At 34.4% G+C, this 10078-nt stretch overlaps 1 protein-coding gene across 1 annotated transcript in view; it reads right to left on the bottom strand.

Moving 5' to 3' along the window:
• ARHGAP15 (Rho GTPase activating protein 15) overlaps nt 1-5950 on the bottom strand; it is a 303245-nt gene extending 297295 nt beyond the window's left edge. The window contains exon 1 of the mRNA XM_025039513.1: nt 5841-5950. The gene's annotated coding sequence lies outside the window, so the exon portion shown is untranslated. The remainder of the gene's footprint in view (nt 1-5840) is intronic.
• Nucleotides 5951-10078: the final 4128 nt, after the last annotated feature.

Here is a 10078-nt window from a genome sequence, read left to right as displayed (position 1 = left end):
AAGGTAATTCTTAGTTTATTGACCTGAAAAGATAGATGAATGGTGGTGCCATTAACTGAGATGAATGAAAATAGCGAAGAAGCAGGTTGGTTTGGGGGCAGGTGGGGAGTAATTAAAAGCTTAGTTTTGAATACAGTCTTTTTTATGTCTCTGTGAGACATTCCAATGAAGATGATAAATAAGCAATTGCATTTATAGTTTTAGTGCTAAGAAAAAAGGTTTGGTCTTGAGATCTAATCAGAATATAGATAATATTTAAACTTATAGCACTAAATAAGATCACCTAGAAAAAAGTTTAGGAAACAAAAGCTGAGACTAGAAAGGTAGAAATCTGAAAATTGAGTGCAAGACATTCCAACATTTAGAGGGTTGGATGATGGGAAAGAAGTAGCAAAGGAGACAGAGAAGGAGCATCCAGTTAGTTTGGAGAAAAACTGGAAGAGTGAAATAAACCAGAAGTCAAATAAGGAGACAGGTTCAAGAGGGAAGGAGTGTTCAATTGCATCAAATGTAGCACAGACAATGGATAATATAAAGACACATAAATGACCATCAGATTTGGCAAAACAAAACCATTGGGACTCTGGCAGCATGTTGTGTACTATTTCTATGGCATCGCATTTATATATATAATTTATATTTATATTCTTGTGTTTGTGAAACGAAAAAGTTTCACTGTCTGTATAGCACATTAATTCTTTGCACCCCTAATAATTTCCAGCATAATACAGTGTACTTATTTGGAACTCAAAATTATTTATGGAACTGAATTGAATTGGGTGGATGTCATTCAAAAGAGAGAAATCAATTTAAAAATCCACAATTGTATTGTGTGTTACTGATGAGGCCATTTTTTTAAATAAGATATTCTGCCTATTACTTGGCATCTTGTAAATACTCCCTCTCATCAGATAAGCTTTCCTACCATGTCGGAGAAGATAGAAACCATGAAGCATGTATTCCCTCAACTTCCTCTCCTCACTTCATCTTATCTATATCCAATTCATCAACATATACACTCATTAAAGTGCTCTTCCTTCTGTTTCAGGTTAATTCATCTGCTTAAGCTAGTGATTACACCCATCTGTCTGAATATCCTTTGAGATCTGGTTGTGTTTCCGAATATTTTTCTTTGTTTTCTTTATTTTTATCCTTTTCTCCTCTCCTTCCTTTCAACATCCATCTCTTTTTAGCTACTGCCTTTTTCAAGCTTTATAAAAAGTGTATTTCGCATAAGTAGCCACAATTCCTTACTTCCTTCACATCTCATTCTAAGGCTTGAGGTTGGCTAATGCTTTTGATTCTTTATTACACAGAGAAAGGATACATTGTCTTATCAAGAAAGACAAATAGGCCTTTAATCTTTTAAAAACAAGCTCAATCTCAATCATAATAACAGAAATTTCAAATAAAACTATATTGAGATATAATTTTCTACAGAGCAGCAAAATCTGAAAACTTTGGTAACATAATCTGTTGGAAAAGATATGGCACATTCTTATTAAGTATTGGTGAAAGTTCAAAAAGTTACAACTTACATGTAAAATAGTTTGGCAATAACTACTAAAATTATTTTATTTCTTAGCTTTTAAATAAATAGTATTTATGAGAATTCATTCCACAGATATATTTTTAAATGTACATAATTACATTAAAAAACAGCACAAAATTAAAAACAACCATGATACTTTTAATAAGAGACTGATAAAATTAAGCATGATATATCCACATAGTGGAATACCGTACAGCTGTAAAAGATAAGAGAATGAAACAGTTTTTTATTTTTGTTATGGAAATATCTCCAAGATATTACTAAACGGAAAAAAAAAAAGCAAAGTAGGTATGTATAGTATGTTACCTTTACTATAATTAAGGAGGATATGTACATACACATACATGTGTGTATAGAAAGTGTAAAGGGTTTAAAAAGTAACTATAAAAAGTGTTTGTCTATTTAGTTAAGGTGGGGGTGAGTGAGGTATACAAAAATGGGAATGTGAGGAAGATTTTCTCTAAAAATTTTATGTTGAGGTTTATTTTTATTTTGAACCATCTTGCTGTATCGCTTATTTTCAAACTAAAAACAAATATTTTCTCTAAAATGGTGCTGATTTTTCTGATAGGATATGATTAAGTGATACAACACCAGCAAAATTCTCTAGTTTATTTCCTGGCATATAACAGGAATACAAAAATGTTAAGTGAATTTCTGGACTCTAATAGATTCCTTGTATGTTTTTATTTTATTTGTGCCTTAATTATGAACATAATAATCATACTAGATTGTAAGCTTTTAGAATACAACTATTGGGGAGGTTCAGACATGGAGTAGCTGGTGAAAAATATTTTTTAATTCAGTTTAATTGAAGCCCTTGTTTCATTCAAATTTACCCTAAACTGATTATAGATTTGGACGATTTAAGTAAGTAATGCTTTTAAATGTGACTATATGTGGCTGTAGTAGAGTTCTGTGGCTTTTCCCTGTAAGAAACCTAGTCATCTTTCTTCTGAGGAAAGCATTTTACCATCTTGTATGTGGAGACCGCTCTTTTCAGCTAAGAATTCATGTGTTGCAGGTGCAGGCAGCTCCTCAGTGAGAGAGTGGGCCTGTGACCTAGGCCTGGTCACTCAGGGTGTCTGTGCTTCAGGGTCAATGATCAACTCAGCTATGGTCACATGACCCTGTTCAGTCCAATCAGATTTCAATCAATTGGTGATGACAGTGGAAAGGCATTCTTTTCTAACAGTTTGTTGAAAGGGTCAGATGTAAACCAAAAGCTTTCTTGTCAACTCAGCGTGAACCTCTGCCAGAAACCGCTTATAGAACAGTGAAAAAAGACTTAAAGTACAAAGAAAATAAGACCTAATCCTGATAACTATGTGTGAGCTCCTGGATTCACCCATGACTCCTTTGCTTTCATTAGATTTTTTAGTTATGCAAATCATTGTTTATCTCTATTGCTTAGGCTAATTTTAACTCACTTTTTATTATTTGCAAACAAAAGAATTTATCTACTCAAAATTGAAGTTTAGAATACTTATAAGTACATTTTAAAGTCTAGCTATATAACATTTATATAACATTGCTATATAACATTGTTTTGCATTTGCAATGCAAAACAATATGCTTCTGGTACCCAAAATGTTAAATTTAAGACAGTAAATGATTTTTTAAAATACATATATAAAGCTATTGATAATGTTAAATATTTTCTAAGTGTATGAGAATACCAAGATTATCTGAAGATATAATGCAATTAATTTTCATCTACTACAAGAAAGATGTCTGTTTCCTCAGAAATATCTTAGAAAAACGGACACATCTCTTTGATAGACCCATCATTCAAGACACTCTCAGAAATTCTGTCTTTAAATACCACAGGCAGAAACAATGGATAACAAAATGCTCTTTCCACCCCCAAATACTTCTTCCTAACTCTTTGCCATAGCATCAATCTCCTCACTCAAGACTGAAGTCTTCAACATTTAGCTGTTCCTTTGGATCCCGTCTGCTAATACACCTTATTAAAATTCTACTCAGAGGAGGAGGGGAGATCTGGCTAAGACGTTGAAAGAAACAAAGCTCTGTGGCCTTCTCCTGTGAGCATGAATTATTTTTATCAGATGCTCTACGTGCTGAGAATAGGATACATTTTTAAGAACAATGGGAGTGAGATGGAAGGAGCAAAATGGGTACCAAGGCTGGGGAACTCTAAATTAGGGACATAATACGTCACTTCAGAACAGAACAGAACACTAAAAAAGAAGAGGAGGATTATTAATGAAAAATTTCTCTTTTCTGAATATTGCTGAATGTTGGCCCTAAGTTGAAAAGCATGATATTCTTTTAATAAATCAGTTTGAAATGACTTTCAAAATGAGATTCTCTGCATTGTGTTCATTTCATCAAAATTTGTTTCTTATTTATTCACATAAAATGTACAAAGGTATAGTAACCTAAAGTAGCTTATTTGTAATTGCTTCTTTTAAGATTTGGTCTGTATATTCAAGAGATAATACATTACTTGCTTTTATAAATAATTTTTAGAATATCCTGGCTTACATGTCTATCAATTCTACTTGTTACTCTTTATAAATCCGTGTTAACGTATGTTTAATTAATTCTTAATTTTATACATCCTCCATATAATGTCTATTTTAATTTAACATTTTCTGCAAGAAACAATCATACTAAAGATAATTTGGCTTTCAAACATATTAAATGATTTAAAAAATTATTCTAGACTTTTTTTTAGTGCCAAATACTTATATGGGTATTTATTCTTTCTAATGTGTAAGTACTACATAGGTTTATTTATGTAATGTTCTTTTATAATAAAATGAAATAAAGTAACAACATATCAGCCAAAACTATCTGAATTATATATCTTCTATAGAGGCAGAGGTTCAGAACCACAATATTGAAGACTGATTTAAATAATGTTTTCCATTGTGAGAAAATGCAACAAATTAAAAAGCTAATCAGTATATCAAAACAAATGCATATTACCAGTGTCTTCTTACACTATACCAATAAAAAAAAGTGTATTGAACACCAAGTCCTAATCTCTGTTTTTTATGATCATTTTAAGTCAACAAGTATCTTGCTTCAGTATTGGCAATTGAAGAGGTCTTAAAAAGGAGTGCACTAGTATGCCTAATAATTTCCTGCTAAATGACCACATCAAAAAATATTTATGTGTCGTCCAATAAAAGACAATAAAAGAAAAGAAAATTGTTGCCACTTATCAACGCTGTAGCCATTTTTTAATAACACAAAAAAATAGGTGGTGTGGGGGCCATCACTTCTCCCATTCAACAACACAATAAAAATAATATTAGGGAAGAGTGGATCATATCTGAAGCTTTTATTAAAATTCTTTCAAAAATCTGCAGTCAGATTTATTTTAGGTATTTGTCTCCAAGATTAGCAATACTTTTATATTTTCCGTACATACGTTACAGCACACAAAGACACTCTATAAAAGCAAGAAATCACTATGAAAGAAAAGTTCTTGTCAGTTTATGATTAACAGAATCTTTTCATTTCTAGGGTTATTATTTTGGAAAATCTCAAAGAAAGAAGGTTGTATAATTACATAAATAACAAAAGTATATCTCTAATTTGCCTCTTTTCCAAGAAGTAACCTTTGGTGAAGTCAGCTGTGACTTCTCTTTTAAATACAGAGTTTTGCTTATAAAATAAAAACTTTCTCTCATTTCACCCTATACCTTAAATAAAATTTAGGAAAAACACATTCAACTGTCATGATAGAAAGCTTTCTTTTGCATTTTAAACTTTTCTGCTTTTTGATAGCTATTTAATAAACTACATATTTATTAAACTATACCTTTTTAAAGATTTCTAATGCCAACTTTAATACAACACTTTACAATGGATATCCATATTGCAATTCAGATGTTATTTCTTATTGTTACACAATGCCTTATTTTCTTTCTTTCTCTGGATCTTGAATAGTACATATTTTTATAAAGCGATGAGTTAAAGAAACAAAATCACAAATTTTTCTAGAAGACATTTTTAAAAACACTTTCAAACTAAAACTATATCTTATTATGTCTTTACTATTTTAGTATAAAATCTTAACAAATGATCTTAGTATAATATCTCAGTCAAGGACATTAGAATTTGATGGCTGCAAATATGAAAAGAATATTATTTCCTACACCAAAGGAAATAAACTGATGTTTCAATCACAGGTGAAAACATCACATTTTCGTAGAGATGTTTATATGTACAAGCAAAAGCATAGGATACTCTGTCAAATGTTTTCAAGTCTATAAACTTCATGTTCAATATAAAGTGAAAACTCACTTACCTTTTCTCAGTGATGACTTGTTATTGAAACTGCCGTCAACTTCTGTTAATGACTCTTTCAACAAAAACGGAAAACAGTAAAGTCACATGTCGTAAGAGTAGGCCTGTGTTGGATGCTGCTTAATTTCAGTACTGAAGAAAAAAAAGGAGGAGGTGGAGTGAGTACAAAACTTTTAAATAAAACCACTTCCTGCGTAGATACGGTTAACCACACACATCACAGCATTACTCGATTTGAAGAAATTGCCTTGTATAGTCAACAATATCACTATTTTTCAATGTGATTTTTAATTCTCAAGCACGACACGTTTATATAGGTTTTCATCAATTCTGATTTAATGGGGCAAATGCGTGGTTAAATATTTAGTAGGGGGAGGAGCAGGCTGCTGAGGACTAAGGACACTTCCTCTTTCTCTGCCTTCTAGCAAAGGCTTAAAACCTAAGCCTCTACTATCCTCAGTGAGCTTGGGCGTTGTTCACATGCCATCAGGAAGCTCTGCCTATTGACTTGGAAAGCCAAGAAGCCACCTCCAACTCACAGACATGGTGCTTCTGTCTCATTCATGGATGGATCCACAAAGAGGTGCTCTAGTTAATGAGCTCATGGGGTCTAGGACAGGTTGCATTAGAACTTCAGACAACACAGCCCAGGGCCACACTGCCACCTGGAGGAAAGGAGGATGCTCGTCTAGCACATGCTGTGACGTTTGCTCTGACTGTGACTCCCACATTGGCGTATTCTCTCTGGCAGTTTCCTAAGCAGTTCTGAAATCTGCTGAAGAGCTTTGAATCTAGCTGAGTGAATCTTTGTGTGGCCTGACTTAAGAAGAAAAATAAAGGATCCAAAGGGTATCATTTTTGGCTTGTTGCTGTATATCCATCTATGTCAACCTTTAACCAATCTAAGACAGATTTTTTGGGGGGGAGTCTCAACAATTCTAAGATGTGCAAATTTATTGAACCATGGAGTTAAAGAAATAAACTCCTGGATGTCCAGGTTTGGCAGGTTTTGTGAGATTTGCAGGATGTCATGAAAGGAAAACTTCTCTTCAAAATACATGAGAAAGTTAAATCATAATCTCTTGTCATACAAACCAATTAGACTAAAATTTGTGTAATAGTTCTCAGGGATGCGGAATATTAGGCACACATAAACACAATCTTTAAAAATATATTTGGTCTTATAAGACCCAAGTTAAGGATGACATGTCCCTGCAAATTAATCTAATCTCTCTAGACAGCACTATGGACCCTAGAACTTAGAGTCAATCATCTTTCTTGGGTGTATCTTTTTAAGTGGTTAGAGCTCTGAAGGTTTGTACTCAATGTTTCTCTAACACAGAGAAATAATGAAAAGAACAAGATATTGAAAGTAAGGAAATCAGAATACAGGCCTCAATTCTGACATTGCTATTTATTTAACCTTGGTCAAGTCACTTAAGTTCTCTAAGATTCAAGTTATTCATCCACACACTGGAGCATACAAATAAAAAAATATCTCCCAGAATGATGTTATGGGTTCCCAAACCTGGGAGCTTCCCCGGTAAGATCTGAAACTGGGCCCCTGTGCACGGAGGGCAAGGAGCCACAGGAGGAAGAGACAGGCCACTCCAGATTTGTAGGTGGCAATTTTAATAAACAAAATAACTTACGTACAAGACTTGTCTTAGGCAAGGTCAGTAGATCTTCATACCTGCCAGATAGAATCTTAAAAGTTTATGTAGAGGCCTTACCTGGGCTCGGTCACATATTCTGCCCAGATGGTCTAACAACATATTGCTCTCTCAAGGCCGCTTCCTTTAAATGGCTCCCACTGTGGCTATGTTGGGACGAATATACATTCCAAGGACAGCAGAGGGGGGTGGAGTGAGGAGCCTCTGATTGCTCTGGTCTAGCTCTCTAGTCAACTGGTGGTTATGACCTCTTGATGACCTCCTCCAATATTTTATCTCTAATGACCAGCAATTATAATTTATATGCCCCTCTCTTTTGTAATGTGCCCTGCGGGGTCAGTAAGGGGTTTTTATTAGTATGGAGGTGGCTCATTTGGTGCCTATCTGGCTACACTGAAGGCAGATACAGCAGCAAAAAATAAAGGCATATGCAAGACAAAATATAGTTTAAAATAATAATTTTTAAAATAAGTAACAGTTTTTTTACCAAGAGCCCAATGATTCAAACCTTTGATATATAAAGTTCCCTTGGCTGAAGGTTGGATCACTCAAGGCATTCACTTGTGTTATTACATGGTTTAATAAAGACAGTACATTGGCAGACTCATTAAATATGAATGTATAACATTTTGTTTGGACAAAGGCCCAGGTGCCTCCTTGTGAGTCAGTCATAATGTCCAAAGCCATCTTATTTTGGAGGACAGCTCTTCTCGCAAGAGACGTTTCAGTGTTCAGGAAAGAAAGACAGGCTTTGCTGGCTATCATTTAAGGCTTGTTAGGTGAATTTAGTAAGGGCTTCTATGTGTGCTATAACATCCCCTGGGCCAATAGCAAGGACAAAGACGGTGGCCAAATGATCTCATCAGTAGGGAAAAAAAAAAAAAAAAAAGCCCATCTGGTCTGAAAGAGAGAGTGGTTGGCAATTTTTGTTTCCTTGGGGCAGATTCTCCCTGTATCAAGGAAAATCCCAGGGTGGAGTTACCCAACCATCCTGGTGGAAGCCATAGTCAAAGATTTGTGCCACATAACCATTATGTCTCTTTTGGGGCTACCCAATAAATACATAGGTATCATAGCCAGTTAGTACCAAACGAGTTATTATCTTTTAATGTGACAAATGACTACAAAGTTCCAGTGATATCCAGCTCATATTCCTGGCATAATTGGGTTAGTTTTGTTTAGAGTGATTTTTCTGATCCCAGCATTGGAGTGCTTAGGGGCTCTAATGTCCATTACCCAGGGTTAACCACATGAACTTGTCCCAAATCAGAGCATAGTCACTCATGGCTCTGATCGTAGTATTTTTGGACACTTGCAATCAGTAGTTTGATAAGCTCCTTGTTCGACAGAAAAAGAAATCCCATGCCCAGTGTTACTGACAATGCATATCCAGGCCAGGTTTCTGTATCAGAATTAGAAACATCAGATGAATGGAGATTAGTGGTCTAGCTTGTTCTTCCTTATTATACCTTTTTAGGGCCTTTTAATTTCCTTCCTAGAGTAATGATAGCCACCACAACAATCTTAATGAGATAGAGAAGGGCAAATATCCATATATCCAACAGTTGGATAATTCCTTCATTGGGCATATGAGTGGGTCCACTTCAGAAAGGTATTTTCATCATGTACCTATCCTGTGACAGGACACCATAGAACCAGCAGAAGTCTAAATCTAGTCTAAGGTCAAAAGATATTTCATGTGAACTTGCATGGGAAAGTCATCCCCTTCTATATGAATTTTACTTTTGGTCCGATCCTTAGATGTTAATGTGGCTGCAGCTTTAGGAATTTGACCTACTTGTGCATACCATACATGTGGGTGGAGAGAGTCATCTCTAGCAGGCACGAGGAAGTGGACTTGGGCAGGATATGCTATGACTACTTTGTAACTACCAATTTATATTTTTTAATCCCTTCTCCTTTTACATGCCCCCGAACCCCTCCGATCTGACAACCATCAAAATGTTCTTCATATCTATGAGTTTAGGTTTTTGTTCATTTTGTGTTTTAGATTACACATATAAATGAACATATGGTATTTATCTTTCTCTGTTTGACTTATTTCACTTAGTATAATATACTTTAGCTCCATCCATATTGTTCTAGATAGCAAGATTTCATTCTTTTTATGACTGAGTAATATTCCATTGTATATATGTACCACCTCTTCTTTATCCACTGATCCAATGATGAACAGCCGGGTTGCTTCTACATCTTGGCAATTGTAAATAATACTAAAATGAACATATGGATGCACATGTCCCTTCAAAGTAGTGTTTTGGGGTTCTTCAGATAAATATTCAGAAGTGGGATTATTTGTCTCTTGTTATGGCCTTTGTCTTAAAGTTTATTTTGTCTGATATAAGTATTGCTGCCCCAGCTTTTTTGTGTTTTGTTTTCATTTTCATAAAATATATTTTTCAATCGCTTTACTTTCAGTCCGTGTGTGTCTTTTTATCTGAAGTGATTCTCTTATAGGCAGTGTATATAAGGGTCTTGTTTTCTTATCCATTCAGTCATCCTATCTTAATTGAAGCATTTAATCAATTTATATTTAAAGTAATTT

Source organism: Pteropus alecto, unplaced genomic scaffold (assembly GCF_000325575.1).
Source record: "Pteropus alecto unplaced genomic scaffold, ASM32557v1 scaffold3, whole genome shotgun sequence".
Taxonomy (NCBI): Eukaryota; Metazoa; Chordata; class Mammalia; order Chiroptera; family Pteropodidae; genus Pteropus; species Pteropus alecto.
Note: the sequence above shows the minus strand (reverse complement) of the source record. Positions and strands in the feature narration are given on the sequence as shown.